The sequence below is a fragment of the Bos grunniens genome, chromosome 14 (genome assembly GCF_055505025.1).
Source record: "Bos grunniens cultivar Pamir isolate PY7600 chromosome 14, Bosgru_T2T1.0, whole genome shotgun sequence".
Classification (NCBI taxonomy): Eukaryota; Metazoa; Chordata; class Mammalia; order Artiodactyla; family Bovidae; genus Bos; species Bos grunniens.
The window spans coordinates 57073276-57092454 of NC_141178.1; the positions used below are offsets into that span (position 1 = coordinate 57073276).

Below are 19179 nucleotides of genomic sequence, written 5' to 3' on the forward strand. Positions count from 1 at the left end.
GTTGAAAAGCAGAGGGTACACCTTTCCATAGTTATAATGCCATTTGCACAATGGCATATTCTAAACATTTTGTGAAATGAAAATTAATATTTTATTTATATATTAGCCTTTACATGTAATTTTGGTATATAAGATTTATTTCCATCTTATGTATAGTTTTTGTTTAAATTTTCTTTTTTAAATTTTACATGCCCTTTTTATATTGATAATAATGGTCCTTCATCAAAGATTTACAACCTTCCCAATAACATCAACAGTGAGTTTAATGAACTCACATTTACTGCGTATATTTTTAAATCGAATTTTCTATCTCATCTTTCAATCTATTCACCTCCATGACCATATAACCACTAAAAGGTTTTTGTCTCTAAACTAACATGCCCCTTTGATCAAATTTTTAAAGATTCACTTCAAGGCTGACCTTTATCTACAGTTGGATGCTTAAATTACTTTTAAAATTCTCCACAAACACACACACAGTAGCAATAGTTTATCAAATATCCTCAAAAGTTTGTTTTACTTCTACATTCTTTTCCTGAAAACAGTTTTTATTCAGTAAATGGAAACCACATATTTAATTCTTCTCTGGCCCTAATAGAGAAAGTGATAATCAACCATACTCTTCTTCAAGAACTCAGATACTTGACATAATCTTTGAGGCATTTCTTTTTTGAGAAACCTTTTTATTTTGCATTGAGGCACACCCGATTAACAGCGTTGTGCCAGTTTCCGGTTCACACCAGTTAACAGTAAAGGGACTCGGCCATACGCATCCGCGCAGCCACTCTCCCCCAGACTCCCCCCATCCAGGCTGCCGCATAACACTGAGCAGAGCTCCATGTGCTATACAGTAGGTCCTTGTTGGTTATCCATTTTATAAACAGTAGCATTTACATGCCTATTCCAAACTCCCTAACTATCCCATCCCCCCATCCCCTCCTCCCTGCAACCATAAGCTCGTTCTGGAAGTCTGTGAATCTGTCTCTGTTTTGTAGGTAGGGTCATTTCTATCATTTTTTTCTAGATCCCACATATAAGGTATATCATATGATATTTCTCCGTCTATATCTGACTTACTTCACGTAGCATGACACTCTCTAGGTCCATCCATGTTGCTGCAAATGGCATTATTTCATTCTTTTTTATAGCTGAATAATACTCCATTGTATATATGTACCACATCTTCTTTATCCATTCCTCTGTCAAAGCACACGTTGGGTTGCTTCCATGTTTTGTCTACTGTAAAGAGTACTGCTATGAAAATTGGGGTGCATGTTTCTTTTCAGATCATGCTTTTTCCTTTGAGGCCTTTCTTAACCAAAATAATGATAACAGGACTGAATTTTGTGAAAACAAAATTCCCTATTTTTCTCAGTTCTTTTAGTTTGTTTTTTCCATTTAAAGCACGTAAAGTTAATGTTTATGTTAGTACACAAACATACTCCTAGTTTTGTTTTTTTGTCACACAAATGACATATATCCATTTTCAACTCTGAATCTCTTTTTGACTGTTAATATCATTTAGGGATACAAATTAAACTTCAAAATGAACCAGCTTTTAGTAATTTAGTTATACCTTAAGGCAATTCTTTCCAAAGTGTTCACAGAGGACTTCAGGCTATACAGCTGGAATATTTTATTTTAAAACATGTTTTGAATGTCCTGTCCAGAGCCATAAGCTTGAATTTTGACAAATACTTGTTCTTAAGTAAGGTAATTTCAGTGTTCATGTCTAGCCACTTTCCTTCAATCTTTTAATACTTTCAGGATGTCTGGGTCCAATAATAGTTTAAATTTTAAATACAGGTTTTAGCTACTCTCCATTGCATTAATCACTCATTTGAAGTATTTTAACAAGTAAGGAAATAAATCAGCATGAAGTGGAATAAACTAAAATCTTGCTACAGAATTAATAGAAAGCTGGATGCAATTTGGGGAAAATCTGCACAGACCCAAATTTGTTAATTATAAGAGAAATTGGAACATAGAAAAAAGCACATTGGTAAAGGAAAGGAAAGAATGTGAAAGAAAAAAATGTGTTTTTTATTTCTTTTTATAGCATCTTATGAAACTAATTGGACTAAAATATGTTTTAATATAGAAAATACTGTATCCCATTTACCTCACACATAAAAGTCATTTATAAGTAGTATATGGTGCATTTACCTGTATGTAGTTAGAATGTATGCTGTCTATTCATCATGACTTTGACCACAGTTACTGGATTCGTCTTCCACCATTAGCATTTCCATCATTCCATGGCCTTGAGAGAGACTGAAAAGAAAAAAAATGTTTATAAAACCAATTTCAATCTTAAGGAGTACAGTTTTTAGGATTAATGTCTTTTCCTTCCTTATATAACAAGACTATCATAAATTCTATTCTCATAAACTAAAGAGGTTGGAGATGAAATCCATATTTTTATATTGATGAGAAATCATAGTAGAATGTTAACTAAATTATCTTCAAATCTACATCTTATTTGAAGTGATGGTTTATAAGCTAAATGAATTTTTCTGGGTCAATTACTCCAATGCTCAGTAAAAATACAATTCTAGTCAATGGCAAAAGTTGAAATTAAGGAAAGAGAAAAAGTAAGAAACTCTCTGTATGATTAGTTGTCTACTCAAAGAACAAATTTATGGAGTTAATGTAATGAGCTAGTCTGAGATCTCTTCCAAGAACATTTGCTTGTCTAATTAGGTTTTTGGACAATTTGCCAACTGTAAATAAGTTACAGGAAAAATTTCTAGTTTCTGTGAGTAATATATTTTCCTATCCTTCTATATCATGAAATGTGACCTTTTCTCAAATTCCTCATTTACTCTTGAATATCTTTAACTGGTAATTACTCTTTTATTGATGACAGCATCATCTTTTTATTGCAAAATAAATTGATGGTTGACTGGCACCTTTTCTAGAACTACCTCTTTTAAAATGGGCTTCCAAGGTGGTGCAGTGGTAAAGAATCCACCTGCCAGTGCAGAGGATGCGAGAGACACAGGTTTGATCCCTGGGTTGGGAAGATCCCCTGTAGAAGGAAATGACAACCCACTCCATTATTCTTGCCTGGAAAACTACGTAGACAGAAGAGCCTGGTTGTACAGTCCTTGGGATCACAAAGAATTGGACACAACTGAGCACATATACATCCTTTAAAAATAGTTGTGGGTTCATCATAGATTTTTCCTGTCTGGCTGGCTTTCTAGTGGCCAGGGAAATCTAATCATGTGGGTCCTTTTAATGACTCAACTTTTCATAAACCTGAAAAAACCTGTGTTTGTTTTAATGGTTAACAATTATCAAAATACAATAGAAAATGAGTGAATGTTATGTAACACACCTTATTTAACTCAGCTCACAGTATTCTTACAGTTTCTTTATATACCATATAGTTTCAATACGCTTCCCAAACGGCCAAGAAGCAGTAAACATATGGTGAAGTACAAATTCAAATTTGTCACTTTATTTTGACATTAAGGATATGAAATACAAGTTATGATGGAAATGAGCATTTGTGTGTATTCACACTAAGTCGCAGTAGTGAAGATTTGATGCTTATGATCCTACTTTTGTTGCATAGGGTCATTTCAGTCTGTGTGCATTTGTAAAACAGAGGCTTTTCAATTTACCTTATAATTCATAGGTGGCATTCAATTAAATAATATACAGAGGATCTCCTGGTCCTTTTATTTACAGATAATAAACAAAACCTGGGTGAGCGAATTCTCCTCCCCTCCATTTTGACAAAGGAGGTTTATGGTAATTAAACATATTTTAACATCAGCTTTAACCAAGCTCTCTACTCCATGCCTAGAGGAGCCCTGTGGTCCTTTTGCTTTTCCCTGTGTTTATTTTTTCCCAGTTTCAATGAGATATAATTGACATATAGCATTGTATTCAAGTATAAAACATAATGACTTGATATTTGTATATATTGTGAAATGATTACCATAATAAGTTTAGTTAACACCCATCACCTCACAGAGTTAAAATTTTTTTGTGGTGACAACTTTTAAGATCTGTTCTCTTAGCAACTTGCAAGTATACAATACAGTATTGGTAACTATAATCAGACTGCTGGACATTATGTCCCAGAACTTATTCATAACTGGAAGTTTGTACTTTTGACAACCATCATTCATTTGGTTGCCAGGTTGCCTATCATGGCAACCACCAATCTGTGCTCTCTCTATGAAATTTTTTTTTCTTTTCTTTTTTTTTAGATTCCATATATAAGTGATATACAGTATTTGTCTTTCCCTGTCTAACTTATCTTACTTAGCATAATGCCCTCAGGTTTCATCCATGTTGTTCAAATAGCAGGATTTCCTCCTTTTTTATAGCTGAATATATATGTGTATGTGTGTATTTTTTCACATGTTCCATTCATTCGTTTATGAACACTTAAGTTGTTATCATGTCCTGGCTATTATAAATAATGCTCAGATGAACATGCGGGTATGGATACAGCTTCAAAATAGCGGTTTCATTTCCCTCAGATATATGCCCAGAAGAGGAATTTCTGGATCTATATAGTAGTTTTATTTTTAAATTTTTCAGGAAAACTAATCTTTCCCTTATCCTGTTTTCCACAGTGGCTGCACCAATTTACCTTCCCATTAACAGTGCGCAGGGATTCCCTTTTCTCTGCCTGCTTTTGTGAGGTAATTTTAATTTTAACTTCATGAGGTGGTAAAAATGTGGTGGTATAAATCTTTTTTAAGTAACAGTTAAACCACACTACACGCTTTTCTCACCTGCCACACCACACAGCAGATGTAGGTGAAAGAAAGGAAAAGAAAGTGGGTTAAAGCAAGGGTAAGCTTCTCAGACTTGGTACTCGTGAAGAGAGCAAGAAAGCTAGTCAGAGCAGGCTCCTAGGTGCCCAGCTTAGCTCTCTCCAGCTCTAAAAGAAATTTGAAGATCTGCATGAATATTTTAATGCATTGTATTTAGAGAGAAACTCATTGTCAGGGCTGTGCAGATTGAATGGGTGAATGGCGATCTAAAGATGGTTACACTTAAGTAATGCTGTGACAATGATCATCATGGCATGAGGAAAGGACCCTCCAGTGCAGAAGTGTTGCCAGTCATGTCTTGTTTTTTTTTTTTTTTTCCAGTAACCTGGAAGACCAGGATAAAGGGCAAGTAGTAATCCTCTCTCGCTTTCTCCCTTTTCCTCTCTCACCTGTTTTCCTGTTTCCTTTGAAATAGGCTTCTTACAATAAATACAGGCGAGCCATGTGATTATTTACGGGAAGAAAACCAACTAAAGAGGTTGGTGTTCTGGAACGTAAAGCTCGAGTTTCTAAGCATCTCCCCTGAAGGCTCCGTCCGCTTCTCCATCATGTGGTTAAATGATGCTAGTCCAGGCACTCATCACTCTGCTCGGCTCCCATCCTGGTCTCACCCTCACCCTCTTGCCATGTTAATAGTTCCCCTGAAATCCTATCACTTTGCTGGAGGATTGATGTAAGTCTCCAGCAATTAACATAATTACAAGCCTGATTATCTTCTAATTACATTATGAGTATTTGGTTATTCACTACACAAATTAGAGAAAATTAAAGAGGAGCAAGAGCCCGCTGTGTGGGAGACGAGCTTGCTAAAACAGTTATGAGCATTTGAATGCAAAGCAAGAACCCAAAGGTGAAGACCTTGTCATGCTCCTGTTGGCTCACAGTTGCTATGTTTCATTTTGGAGAAAGACAATTTCTTCCTTTTTCTCCCTTCTTCCTTTCTTTTTCTTCTTCTTTCCTTTTTTTTTCTTTTTAAATTAATGGCACACTAAGTTCTTCCTGAATAGTTTGTAACTTCCCTCCAAAATATCAAAACCATCAAATGAGATGCAACATCTCCATGCTGGTCCGTGTTGGGGCATGCAATAAGATAAGTGATTAAAAACTGCTGAATAAGTGACAGTTAAACGTACTCTTGGAGAAGGCAATGGCACCCCATTCCAGTACTCTTGCCTGGAAAATCCCATGGACAGAGGAGCCTGGTAGGCTCCAGTCCATGGGGTTGCTAAGAGTTGGGCACGACTGAGCAACTTCACTTTCACTTTTCACTTTCATGCATTGGAGAAGGAAATGGCAACCCACTCCAGTGTTCTTGCCTGGAGAATCCCAGGGACGGGGGAGCCTGGTGGGCTGCCGTCTATGGGGTCGCACAGAGTCGGACACGACTGAAGCGACTTAGCAGCAGCAGCAGCAGCAGCAAACATACTCTAGTCAGATATTTCAGTTGCAACAAAAAGCATCAGTAATTTGTTAGTAATTTTCGTCATCATTTCAGTTCAGTCGCTCTATCTTGTCCGGCTCTTTGTGACCCCATGGACTGCACACACCAGGCTTCCCTGTCCATCACCAATTCCCGGAGCTCACTCAAACTCATGTCCATTCAGTCGGTGATGCCATCCAACCATCTCATCCTCTGTTGTCCCCTTCTCCTCCTGCCTTCAGTCTTTCCCAGCATCAGGGTCTTTACCAAGGAGTCAGTTCTTCACGTCAGGTGACCAAAGTATTCAGCTTCAGCATCAGTCCTTCCAATGAATATTCATGACTTATCTCCTTTAGGACTGACTGGTTTGATCTCCTTCCTGTCCAAGGGACTCTCAAGAGTCTTCTCCAACACCACAGTCCAAAAGCACCAATTTTTTGGTGCCCAGCTTTCTTTATATTCCAACTCTCACATCCATGCCTGACTACTGGAAAAACTATAGCTTTGACTATACGGACCTTTTGTCAGTAAACTAATGTCTCTGCTTTTTAATATGCTGTCTAGGTTTGCCGTAGCTTTTCTTCCAAGGAGAAAACATCTTTCAATTTCATGACTGCAGTCACCATCTGCAGTGATTTTGAAGCCCAAGAAAAAAAGTCTCTCACTGTTTCCATTGTTTCCCCATCTATTTGCCATGAAGTGATGGAACTATATCCCATGATCTTTGCTTTTTGAATGTTAAGTTTTAAGCCAGCTTTTTCACTCTCCTCTTTCACTTTCATCAAGAGGTTCTTTAGTTCCTCTTCGCTTTCTGCCATAAGGGTGGTATCATCTGCATATCTGAGGTTATTGATATTTCTCCTGGCAATCTTGATTCCAGTTTGTGCTTCATCCAGTCCAGCATTTAGCATGATGTACTCTGCATATAAGTTAAATAAGCACGGTGACAATATACAACCTTGACGTACTCGTTTCCCTGTTTGGAGCCAGTCCATTGTTCCATGTTTGGTTCTAACTGTTGCTTCCTCACCTGCATACAAATCTCTCAGGAGGAAGGTAAGGTGGTCTGGTATTCTTATCTCTTTAAGAATTTTCCACAGTTTGTTGTGATCCACACAGTCAAAAGCTTTGGCATAGTCGATGAAGCAGAAGTAGAATTTCTTCTGGAATTCTCTTGCTTTTTCTATGATCCAATGGATGTTGGCAATTTGATCTCTGGTTCCTCTGCCTTTTCTATTTCCAGCTTGAACATCTGGAAATTCTCAGCTCACATACGGTTGAAGCCTGGCTTGGAGAATTTTGAGCATTACTTTGCTAGCATGTGAGATGAGTGCAATTGTGCAGTCATCTAATTTCATCATCATCATTCTGGGAACCCTCTTTGTAGTGAAGAAAATAAGGAGGCAAACTGCAGCACGTGGTCTTCATAGATTATGCTTCAATATCAGACTTCAGAGATCAAATTTTTCATTAACTGGAAGGCAAGAATTATCTCAAATTGAACAAATTTTGGTGGAGCAAGTAAAGTTGACTCTTCTTTACTCTTTCACTGTGTCCTAGTCACTTGCTTTAATTTTTACTGCTGTCCTTCTGTTTGACCACCCAGGAAAACACATCACTTCTCATATCATGCCCAGATCTGATAACTCATATCATAACAAACAAAAGAAAACACTGTTAAATAACTAAATTAGGATGTCATTTAGAGCAGGATGGCTCTAACACCCCAGCAGCAAACTGAAAACTCAGCCAGAGTCAATTTCTATAAATGCCTCCAGGCTGAGAAATCATAGCTGAAGAACAACCAATCACAAACAGCCAACCAGGCTTTCCCAGAGAAGGCGACCTGGCTGCAGCCAGTCAAATCGCCACCTGCTTTGTCCTGTCTATAAAAGCCTTTCCCAGACTCCTGTTGGCTGAGGCCCCTAACTATTTTCATTCTGGTGCTGCTTAATCTAGTCAATGTTTGCTCAAATAAACTCCTCCAAAATCTGAGTTACCCCAGTTTACCTTTTAACAACACAAAACACACTCTTCTGGGGTTCCTCATTATACATTTTGGACCAGCTGGCATCTTCAAAGTGAAGTGAAGTCACTCAGTCGTGTCCGACTCTTTGCAACCCCATGGACTGTAGCCTACCAGGCTCCTCCATCCATGGGATTTTCCAGGCAAGAGTACTGGAGTGGGCTGCCATTTCCTTCTCCAGGGGATCTTCCCAACCCAGGGATTGACTCCTGGTCTCCTGCATTGCAGACAGACGCTTTACCATCTGAGCTACCAGGGAAGACTTCTTTTCAAAGAGAACATCATTAAATGTCAACAGGGAATAAAGTGAAAATGATCAGAGAAAAAACAAATGTGGAAAGAGCCAAGTTTCCCAAATCTAGGTACCCAAGTCTATAAGAATTCTCCCAGCACTATTTAGAGTCTCCTCCGCCCATGGCTCCTTACTGACACTTATATGGTATGTGTTGACCTGTTTCCTGTCTCATAGACACCTTATTTTGGGTATCTTTGTGTTTTTCAAGTGAGAAATTGCACTCAAGTTTCCCAGAGCCTCTCAGGCTCTGTCAGTGAGAAAAACCATTTCCAGGGCCATTTCGCAGGACTGGGCGATTAATATGATGGCTTCCAACAAATCTCAATTTGCTACCTTACCTGGTTTTAATGAGATATGATGTGACCCTAGGCGGTCAGGGATAGGAACACCAAAATATTTATCCCTAAATTGTTTCTTCCCAGGAATCTCTAGCCTTTTACTAATACCCAGCCTGGAAGGGTGGTGGTAGGAATGTGATAGAGAGGATGTTTGCTGATAGCAGAGTCTTTGCTGACAGTAATAATGGCCTCCAATGGGGAGAACTCAAACATTGGCAATTGTAAATCTGCTTTTGACAAAACTATAGCACAACGCAACCTTTTTTTTTCTGGTAAAATAAGACATCTGCTTCATAAATCATTCCTCGCATAATAACATCCCTGGACTCAGAATTCCCATCCCACTTTGCTCACCCATTCATTTGACGCTCAGCCATTCACTCTATCAAGATTTATTTATTGAGCACCTATGAGCACCTATCGTGTGTTTGACACAGGAGCAAAGCAGATGCAAGCCTGTCCTTCTAGGGCTCAAGTAAGAGACACAGAGCTGTAGGTGTGAAGGTAGTGGAAGCACAGGTGCCCTCGGAGCTCATAGGAAAGGGAAGATTGGAAAGATACTAATTTCAGTAAGAAGAGCGAGTCAGGCAAAGGTGGGTGGGAAGTGGGGAAAGGACAAAAACGAAAGCACAAGTGTGCTGATCTAAGAAAGACAAGGGAGAGCATGTGCCAAGACCACAAGACAAGTGCCTGCAGTGTGGGCAGGAAATAAAAGTAACTTGCGATGGCCTCTGGCACATAAAGTGTGAAGGAAGCGCTGTTTTATTACTTATATAACATTCAGTTCATCAAAATTGTCATTGTTCATTTAGCGTTTGTCCTGGACCATAAGCTCCATAAGCATCAACACAGCGTCTGTCCTGTTCATTGTTGAATCCTCTCTCTAGCACCGTGTGGTACTTTCTAGGTGCTCAGCAAATATGTGTGTAATGAGACTGAATTGAGATGAGGTTGGGGACGGACCAGGAAGCAGAGCATGAGGTGAATCACAAGCCATATTAAGGGATTTGAACACTATTCTGACCACAGTGGAAGGTCAGCTAAAGGATTTGAACATGAGGGGAACATGATCCCATTTGAATTGGAAATGCATTCATTTATTAAGTTAATAAATAGTGACTGAGTTTCAGGCAGTGAGATGGTGTCTGGAAACACAATGGGAACAACATCAGATAGAGCCTTGGCTCTCATAAAATCGGTTTAGAGTCTGCAGAGGGTATGAAGGAGATAAATGCCGAGAAGAAAGAAACAGCATCCACTCAAATCAGGCAGCAAAGGAACCTGAACTAGATAGCTGTTCTAGTGCATCCTGGTTCATTGTAACCTGAATGTGGCTGCCAGGAACTTGGAACATACGAGGAAGAGAAGGAGGGTTAGCAGTGTGACAGCCCAGACAGCATGGAGAGCTGTGAAAACACAGGAAAAGAGGAAGTTGACCCCATTCCTCTCAAGCTCCTCCCTGGATTTCTCCAGAGCAGAAATAGACACAGGATCACTCGTCTTTCTCCTATGTGCTTCTTCTGTAAGCTAGAGGTTTGTAAAGGGAGCTTGAACAAGGGAAACGCCATCAACATCAGGAATCCAAAATTCAGCCTTTCAAAAGACACTATGGTTGTTTTAACAACTGTGTTCTTACCAGATCTGTTCCTGTGTCCTGTTACTTGCTAAGGTCTTGCTGATCACTGCACCTTTCCCCAAATTGAATAGCAGCACATTTTATTTTTAGCATGTAACTTTGATAACTTTTTTTGCCATGGTAAGTCATTTCTATGAATACCACCTTGGAACCAATAGTGATTACTTTTCATATACGAACAGTCTGAAAGTCTCTTTTTCATTTTTTTCGTTAAAGATGTTTTAAGATAATTGGGTACAAGGATATTGTTTTCATTTTAAACTTATATTTTGCTTTCTTTTATTACTATGCAAAAAAAATATAAATTTTTTCAAGCAATAGAGACTTCTTGAGTGCAAGTTTCAGATCTTCCCTGTTGACTGCCTGGGGCTGTGAGGAACAGGTGAAAAAATATAGTTATAAATATCTGAAAATGGCAAGTGACCTTACAAATTAAGCAGAATATTATTTTTAAAAATCTCTGCATTTGCTGGAGCACTTGGCATGGGACCCTGGGAAATCTGGATTCTAAACTATTGTTTATGAAACAAACTGATTATTTAATTAATAGCTGGATTTATGTACCCAAAATGTACTATAGTTTCATATACCATTTTATGCATTTATTATAAAATGAAACTTATAATTTCTGGGAAAATAAAAGTTACAAATTTTTCCATTGTAGCTGAAATGATTAAGCCATTATACCAAAGATGGAAAGCAAAAGAGACTTTGTTTATTAATTTTCCAGGGGAAGTGGTTTTATTTTATAATGTTCAGTGGAAGATTTACCATGAAGTTATCATCAGGTTAACTTTCTTTTTTAACAAACTATATTTTTTCGAGCAGTTTTAGATTCACAACAAAATTGAACAGAAAATACAGATTTCCCAAAATACCCCTGCCACTCCATGGACAAACTTGCCACCATCTACATCCGGTACTTGAGGAGTGAGCTCGTTACGATCGATGAACTTTTACTGACACATTATTTTCACCCAAAGTCCACAGTTTACTTTAAGGTTCACTCTTGGTACTGTACACACAATGCATATTAACAAGTGTACCCACCACTGTGGGGCTTCCCTGGTATCTCAGCTGGTAAAGAAGTGAAGTGGAAGTCGCTCTGCTGCTGCTGCTAAGTCGCTTCAGTTGTGCCCGACTCTGTGCGACCCCAGAGACGGCAACCCACCAGGCTCCCCCGTCCCTGGGATTCTCCAGGCAAGAACACTGGAGTGGGTTGCCATTTCCTTCTCCAATGCACGAAAGTAAAAAGCGAAAGTGAAGTCGCTCAGTCGTGTCCGACTCTCAGTGACCCCATGAACTGTAGCTTGCCAAACTCCTCTGTTCGTGGAATTCTCCAAGCCACAATACTGGAGTGGGTAGCCATTCCCTTCTCCAGGGATCTTCCCAACCCAGGGATCAAACCAAGGCATCCTGCATCACAGGCAGATTCTTTACCATCTGAGCCACCAGGGAAACTGGTAAAGAATCAGCCTGCAACGCAGAAGACTCCAGTTCGATTCCTGGGTCAGGAAGGTCCCCTGGAGAAGGAATAGGCTATCCACTCCAGTATTCATGGGCTTCCCTTGTAGCTCAGACTATAAAGAATCTGCCCATGATGTGCAAGATCTGGGTCGATCCCGGGGTTGGGAAGATCCTCTGAAGGAGGGCATGGCAGCCCACTCCAGTATCCTTGTCTGGAGAATCCCCATGGAAAGAGAAACCTGGCAGGCTATGGTCCATAGGATCACAGACAGACACAACTGAGCGACTAAGCACAGCACAGCATCCACCACTGTACTGTCATTTAGAGTACTTTCTCTGCTTTAAAATGTCTCTGCCTTTTCATCTCTCCCTCCTCCCAACCCCTGGTCACAACTGCCATTTAGCCAAACTTTTATACTAGTAACACAAGTTTTACAAAATGTTTTAAAATGCCTTTTTATACTTTCCCTATTGGTTACGTAAACGTCTCTGTGGCTGCTCCTCCCATCACCACAATCCCCTCTTCTCTCTCTCCTTTTGTTTCTAACATTTATTATTGTACAACATCATTTTCTGAAATAAAAACCTACAGTTGTTGTTGTTATTGGTTAGTCACTGGATCATGTCTGACTCTGCCACCCCAGGGATATAGCCCACCAGGCTCCTCTGTCAATGGGATGCCCCAGGCAAGAATACTGGAGTGGGTTGCCATTTCCTCCTCCAGGGGATCTTCCTGACCCAAGAATTGAACCCACATATCCTGCATTGGCAGGCAGATTCTTTACTTCTGAGCCATCAGAAAATCCCACAAGCATTAGCACAGGTAATATTATAAAATATTAAAATTAAAAAAACTGTGATGCACTCATTTGCTGGAAAATTATGAATTGAAGGCTTATTCTGAGGCATGCTCTTGGGACTTGGAAATGAACAAACAGGTGTAAGTCCATGCTCTCATACTACCTACTTCCAACCAAAAACATCTGGCACATCAAGGTTCTGGATGGTGAGTGGACTGGTACCTACTTCCATCTCTTGATCCTGCTTTTTATGCCAACCTTGAGAGGACAACAACAAAGCGTGAGAAATATAAGATTCTTTAGTCCAAAAATTCTCATTGCTACTGCTTTAAGAAATGTCACAATTAGAATCGGCATCCCAAAGAGGTTAGGGCTGAAGTGATTTTGTTTTCCTTGTATTATTTATCAAAAGGTTCCAAGTAGAAATTTCTAAGGTAGGTAACTGTAAAAAACAGAAATAGCTGAGTTTTCTCATTATTGCAGCCTACTCGGCAGTTGCAATAAAAATAACAGTTACTATATATGGGGGATGGGCTTCTCTGGGAGTTCAGTGGTACAAAATCCACAGGCTGCAGTCGAAGGGGTTGCAAAAAGTTGGACACAACTCAGGTACTGAACAACAACATATATGGAGGTTAGGCCAAAAGCTTCATATATGCACTTATGTAGGTTTATGTGTGTGTACTTCTATCACCAACTCAATGGATATGAATTTGAGCAAACTCCAGGTGATAGTGGAGGAAAGAGGAGCCTGACATTCAGTAGTCCATGGGATTGTAGAGTCAAACACAACTGAGCAACTCAACAACAACCACAATTTCTATCACATCCTTATAAAATAAGTATATTGCCCACATTTTACTGCCTCCCCCAAACCATGAATCAAAGCATACTTATTTAGACCAGCACTGTTCAAAAATGTGATAAATTCTGACATATGAAAAATATTAGATGCTACTATTTTCAAATCTAACAGTGATCAAGGTATCAGCAGGAAGTACTGCAAACACAGTCACTAAGTCATGTCTGACTCCGACTCTTTGTGACCCCACGGACTGGAGACCACCAGGCTCTTCTGTCCATGGGTTTTCCCCAGGCAAGACTACTGGAGTGTGTTGTCATTTCCTTCTGCCGGGGATCTTCCTGATCCAGGGATCAAATCCGGGTCTCCTGCATTGGCAGGCAGATTCATTACCATCTGAGCCACCAGTTAGAGGTAAATTTGCTAGTCTCTCTCTGACTTCCTCAGTCCTTTCTTTCAGCAAAGAAATAACAAATGCCCACTTTGTACCAAGCCCAGTGCTAATTTTAGGAGATACCATGCTAATAAGACATAATCCTGCCTTCCAAATGGACTGTCCAGTGCTCAAAGGCAACAAGTAAATAAGCAGTTAAAATCATGTTTGCTAATTGCTAAGCTATGGGTATTTACAGGGTGGTCAGAGAGTCAATATGCATATGAAAGAGATATTTTCTGCATATGTTCCTCCGACCTCCATCCAACTGTTAAATTCCCTTATGTCCCTCTGAATATGATGTTGGAAGTCATTATGGAAATCGCTGATAGTTATTTTTAAATCGTCTACTATTGTTAGCTATTATTCAGCCTTGAAAAGAAAAGAAATTCAGTCACATGCTACAATAAAGATGAATCTTGACATTCATCTATTATGCTAAATAAAATAAACCAGTCATGAAAGGAAGAATATTTTATGATTCCATTTATTTGAGGTACTTATATTAGTCAAATTTATAGACAGTCAGAGTAGAATGGTGGTTTCAGGGACTGGGGTAAGAGGAAATGAAGAGTTATTTAAATGAATATAGAGTTTCGGTTTGGGAAGATTAGAAAGTTCTTGGAAAGGATGGTGGTGATGGTTCCACAACAACATGAATGTATTTAATGCCACTGAAAGGTACATTTAAAAGTGGCTTAAATTATAAATTTTATATTACATATATTTTATCATAATAAAAAATATTTTGAAAACACATTAAAAAAATAATAACCACAGACAGATGTGACAATGCAAAGACTTATCTTTCATAATTGTGTCTTTGGACACAATTTTAAAAATTAAAAAAAGTTTTAAAAATACTTAACTTTTAAAAATTGTATCCAAAGACAATTTAAAAAATAAAATGTGCTAGAAGATTATATTCATATACATTAATAAATATATCATATATATAATGTGATGTGCCATAGGCTTTAAAATAACGTATCTTTTAGAGTCTTACAATTTGATCTTAAGGCCTTATAGTTTGGACCTAAAGCATTTTTGGAGAAGGCAATGGCAACGCACTCCAGTACTCTTGCCTGGAAAATCCCATGGACGGAGGAGCCTGGTAGGCTGCAGTCCATGGGGTCTCGAAGAGTCGGACACGACTGAGCGACTTCACTTTCGCTTTTTACTTTCATGCATTGGAGAAGGAAATGGCAACCCACTCCAGTGTTCTTGCCTGGAGAATCCCAGGGACCGGGGAGCCTGGTGGGCTGCCATCTCTGGGGTCGCACAGAGTCGGACACGACTGAAGCGACTTAGCAGCAGCAGCAAAGCATTTTTAAGACAAGGAATATTTAAGTAGGAACTAAAACAGTAATTGTAGGTTGACTATATGAGTTAGAAACAGACAATGATATTACATTTCCTTCAGTTCTAGAGTTGAAAGCTGATTTCCCTGGAGATATGATTCTCCCACAATAAAGGTAAAAAGTAAATAAAGTATAGCTCTGTTGTTTCATCACCTTATTAAGGAAGATTGACTCTGTGCTTAGCTAGCAGGGAAAATAATTTATTTCCCTGTCACTTTATTTATTCACCTGCAGCAAGGTAAATATAAGATGTTACTTGTTATTTATTTAGCTCTTATAAGACACCTACACCATGGCAGAAAACATATCCAGTTAGGAAAGCAATTCTCTTCTTCTGATTGTAAGTGTATCCGAATTATTTATAATAAAAGTTTTCTACATACAAAATGTTAACACTTCTAAGGAAATGTATGAAAACCCTAAGTAAAATCAATCAATGTGCAATATTCCATTATTTCAGTCATGTAAGTAATTACAAGATTCTTCCCTTATAGCTGAGTTAGTAAAGAATCTGCCTGCAATGCAGGAGACCCCAGTTCAATTCCTGGGTCGGGAAGATCTGCTGGCAAAGGGATAGGTTACCCACTCCAGTATTCCTGGGCTTCCCTTGTGGCTCAGCTAGTAAAGAATCTGCCTGCAATGCTGGGGAGTCATGTAAGTAATTACAAGAAAATCAAAAGCACAGGGCCTCCCAATACTTACATAACTCTGGCTCTCAATTTCACATGGTTTTAAAAGACGGAATAATTGTGCTGAGTCAAATAGATACTTTTGGAATACATGGGTAAGTACAGATTCAACTTCACAAAATTTTTGAAGGACTAGTTAACTTTAACAGTTTAGGTATAGTTTATAACCCAAATTGAATGCCATTTGAGGCAGAAAAAGAATCCTGCATATTTTTATAACTGAGACTCAGGTTCAGTCCCTGGTCAGGGAACTAAGAGCCCATAGAATTATATTTTCTGTGTCCTTTGCAAAGCTCTAATTTTAAAAATATATATGGAAATGTATATATGTACAAAGGGCTTCCCAGGTGGACCTAGTAGTAAAGAACCCGCCTGCAAATGCAGGAGAGGTAAGAAACGTGGGTTCGATCCCTGGTTTGGAAAGATCCCCTGGAGGATGGCACGGTAAACCACTCTAGTATTCTTACCTGGAGAATCCCATGGGCAGATGAGACCATGAGGCTATAGTCCATACGGTCTCAAAGAGTGGGACACAACTGAAGCAACTTTGCACACACACGCATACATATACAAACATGAATACATAATCCATATATAGTATATATTTTACATACTTATATTTTATATATTTATAATTTTTGTTTACCTACCTTATGTATTTTTATTGTATACACATATACTTAGGGCATCATCTCTAAGAATGCAATATTTTGTGGAACTGTCTCCATTAGCGGGGCTTCCCAGGTGTCTCAGATGGTCAAGCTGCCCTCAGTGCAGGAGACAAGAGTTCAATCCCTGGATTGGGAAGATCCCCTGGAGGAGGAAATGGCAATCCACTACAGTGTTCTTGCCTGGAGAATTCCATGGACAGAAGAGCCTGGGGGGCTACAGGCCATGGGGTCCCAAGGTGTTGGACATGACTGAGCGATTAGACACACACACACACACACACACACACACACACACACACTGACACTCCGTTAGCAAGGGCTTCCTTGGTAGCTCAGTGGTAAAGAATCTGCCTGCCAATGCAGGAGAAGCAGGAGATACAGGTTTGATCCCTGGGTGGAGAAGATCTCCTGGAGAAGGAAATGGCAACCAACTCAAGTATTCTTGCCTGGAGAATCCCATGGACAGAGGAGCCTGGTGGGCTACAGTCTGTGCTGTGCTTATTCTCTCAGTCATATCCAATTCTTTTTGACCCCATGGGCTGTAGCCCACCAGGCTCCTCTGTCCATGGGGATACACCAGGCAAAAATACTGGAGTAGCTTGCCATGTTCTCCTCTAGGGAATCTTCCCAATCCAGGGATTGAACCCAGGTCTCCTGCATTGCAGATGGAATCTTTACTGTCTGAGCCATGAGGAGAGTCCATGAATACTGGAGTGGGTAGCCTATCCCTTCAAACCAGAGTCTCCTGCATTGAGGGCTGATTCTTTACCAGCTGAGCTACCAGGAAAGCCTGGGCTTCAGTCTATGGGGTCACAAAAGAGTCAGACACAACTTGGTGACTAAACAATACCACCATTAGGAAAGATTGTATTTTTGGCTATTCACTGAATTTTCACATTCACTACATAGGATCTACACTGAGTCTAAATAACCCAGTATGTTTACATGAGTCTTTAATACTTTGTCCCCCATACGGTTTACACCACATTCCCAACAGTAAGGGTGCTGTGTCTGAACCCAACAGTCATTTAAAAGGGGTAAACCACCAACATACTTAAGTGATTTATTGGATCCGATGTTGTTAAACAGTAAAAACTCATTCAAATTGAAAAGATCGTCTTTGTTCCTTTCATTTTCAGAATTCATTAACTTTAATGACATTTAGAAATGCAGAATGGCCACAGAATTGGGCCATTAATTCTTCTGAAATATGAATTTTCAAAATTAACATTTGAAGAGGAAACAGTCACTATCTCACAAAAACCCTTATTTTGAGCTCTCAGGTTGCTGAAGCAGAGCCCGACTTATTTTTACAGTATTATAAAGAGGTGTAGGAAGTTATCCCTACAAGAATTCATGGCTAATTAAAAATTTCAAATTGTATAATCTGAAAATTAGTGTTTGCAGCAAAATCAGGCACTCAACCTTGAACATGGCATTCAGTGTGTGCAGCTCTAACGAGCTGCTTTCCTGCGGTGTGTGGTCCTTGACATTTGTCATAATCCTCAGACCACCCAAATATAGCACTCTGCTATTTGGAAGAGACACCCTACAAGTTTCTCTTTTCTCTTCTTAAGGCCATATTTTTAAAGAGCCATCAGTTACTTGTAGCCTTCAGTCATCATGCTAATGGCTTCTATAAATACTCTAACAGATCATTCTTCTCTAAATTGTCCAACAAAGAGAGGACAAGAAATGTGTCATCAGAGGCTGCAAAGGAGGCCATGAGCCTACTTCCCATCTCTGGTGAGTATGGTTAGAAAGGCACTGAAGACTCTACCCACTAGAATATCCCATGTGCAACAATGCACAAGAAATCCCAGGTGAAATGTGATTAAACATATGTGGCCACAATGGTTCTCCTGAATATTTTTTAGCCTTTCACATCACAGTGTTTAAGTGATGGGTTACACTGCATTTTTCTTGTCTTCCTCAAGAACTCTACTGGGATAGAAGGTATCTGCTTTATCATTCCTTTGGATAAAGCCAGGTCGTAGAAAGAGACAATCAATTAGCGCTTTCATCATCAATCAAATCTCAATACCTACACTCTCTTCTATTCAGAATAAAACTAGGAGTTCCAGTCACCATCTAAAATCTGAGTTTACCAGAAACAGGTAGCACGACTTTTGAAGTCTAATTTATGCCAATCATCTCAACAATAGGCAATAAAGTCATGGTGAATGCAAACTAACACTGTTTTATTTTATTTTTGGAGTATAAATGCTTTACAATGTTGTGTTAGTTTCCTCTGTACAACAAAATGAATCAGTTATACGTACACATATATCCCCTCCCTCTTGAGCATCCCCCTCACTCCCTCATCCCATCCCTCTAGATCAAGCTTCCCCACTAGCTAGCTATCTTACACACCAGTTCAGTTCAATTCAGTCGCTCAATCGTGTTCAACTCTTTGCGACTCCATAAACCACAGCATGC

General features: G+C 39.3%; 1 long non-coding RNA gene across 3 annotated transcripts in view; it reads right to left on the reverse strand.

Annotated features, from left to right (window-relative positions):
- Nucleotides 1-19179, reverse strand: part of LOC147359462 (uncharacterized) — a 38864-nt gene that overhangs the window by 11779 nt on the left and 7906 nt on the right. Inside the window, exons 2-4 of one of the 3 annotated variants that reach the window (XR_015140829.1) lie at nucleotides 12952-13042; nucleotides 2167-2274; nucleotides 1078-1239 (exon numbers count right to left, since the gene is read on the reverse strand). This is a non-coding gene — a long non-coding RNA (uncharacterized LOC147359462). The remainder of the gene's footprint in view (nucleotides 1-1077; nucleotides 1240-2166; nucleotides 2275-12951; nucleotides 13043-19179) is intronic. The other 2 variants (XR_015140828.1, XR_015140827.1) reach the window with 2 other exon arrangements.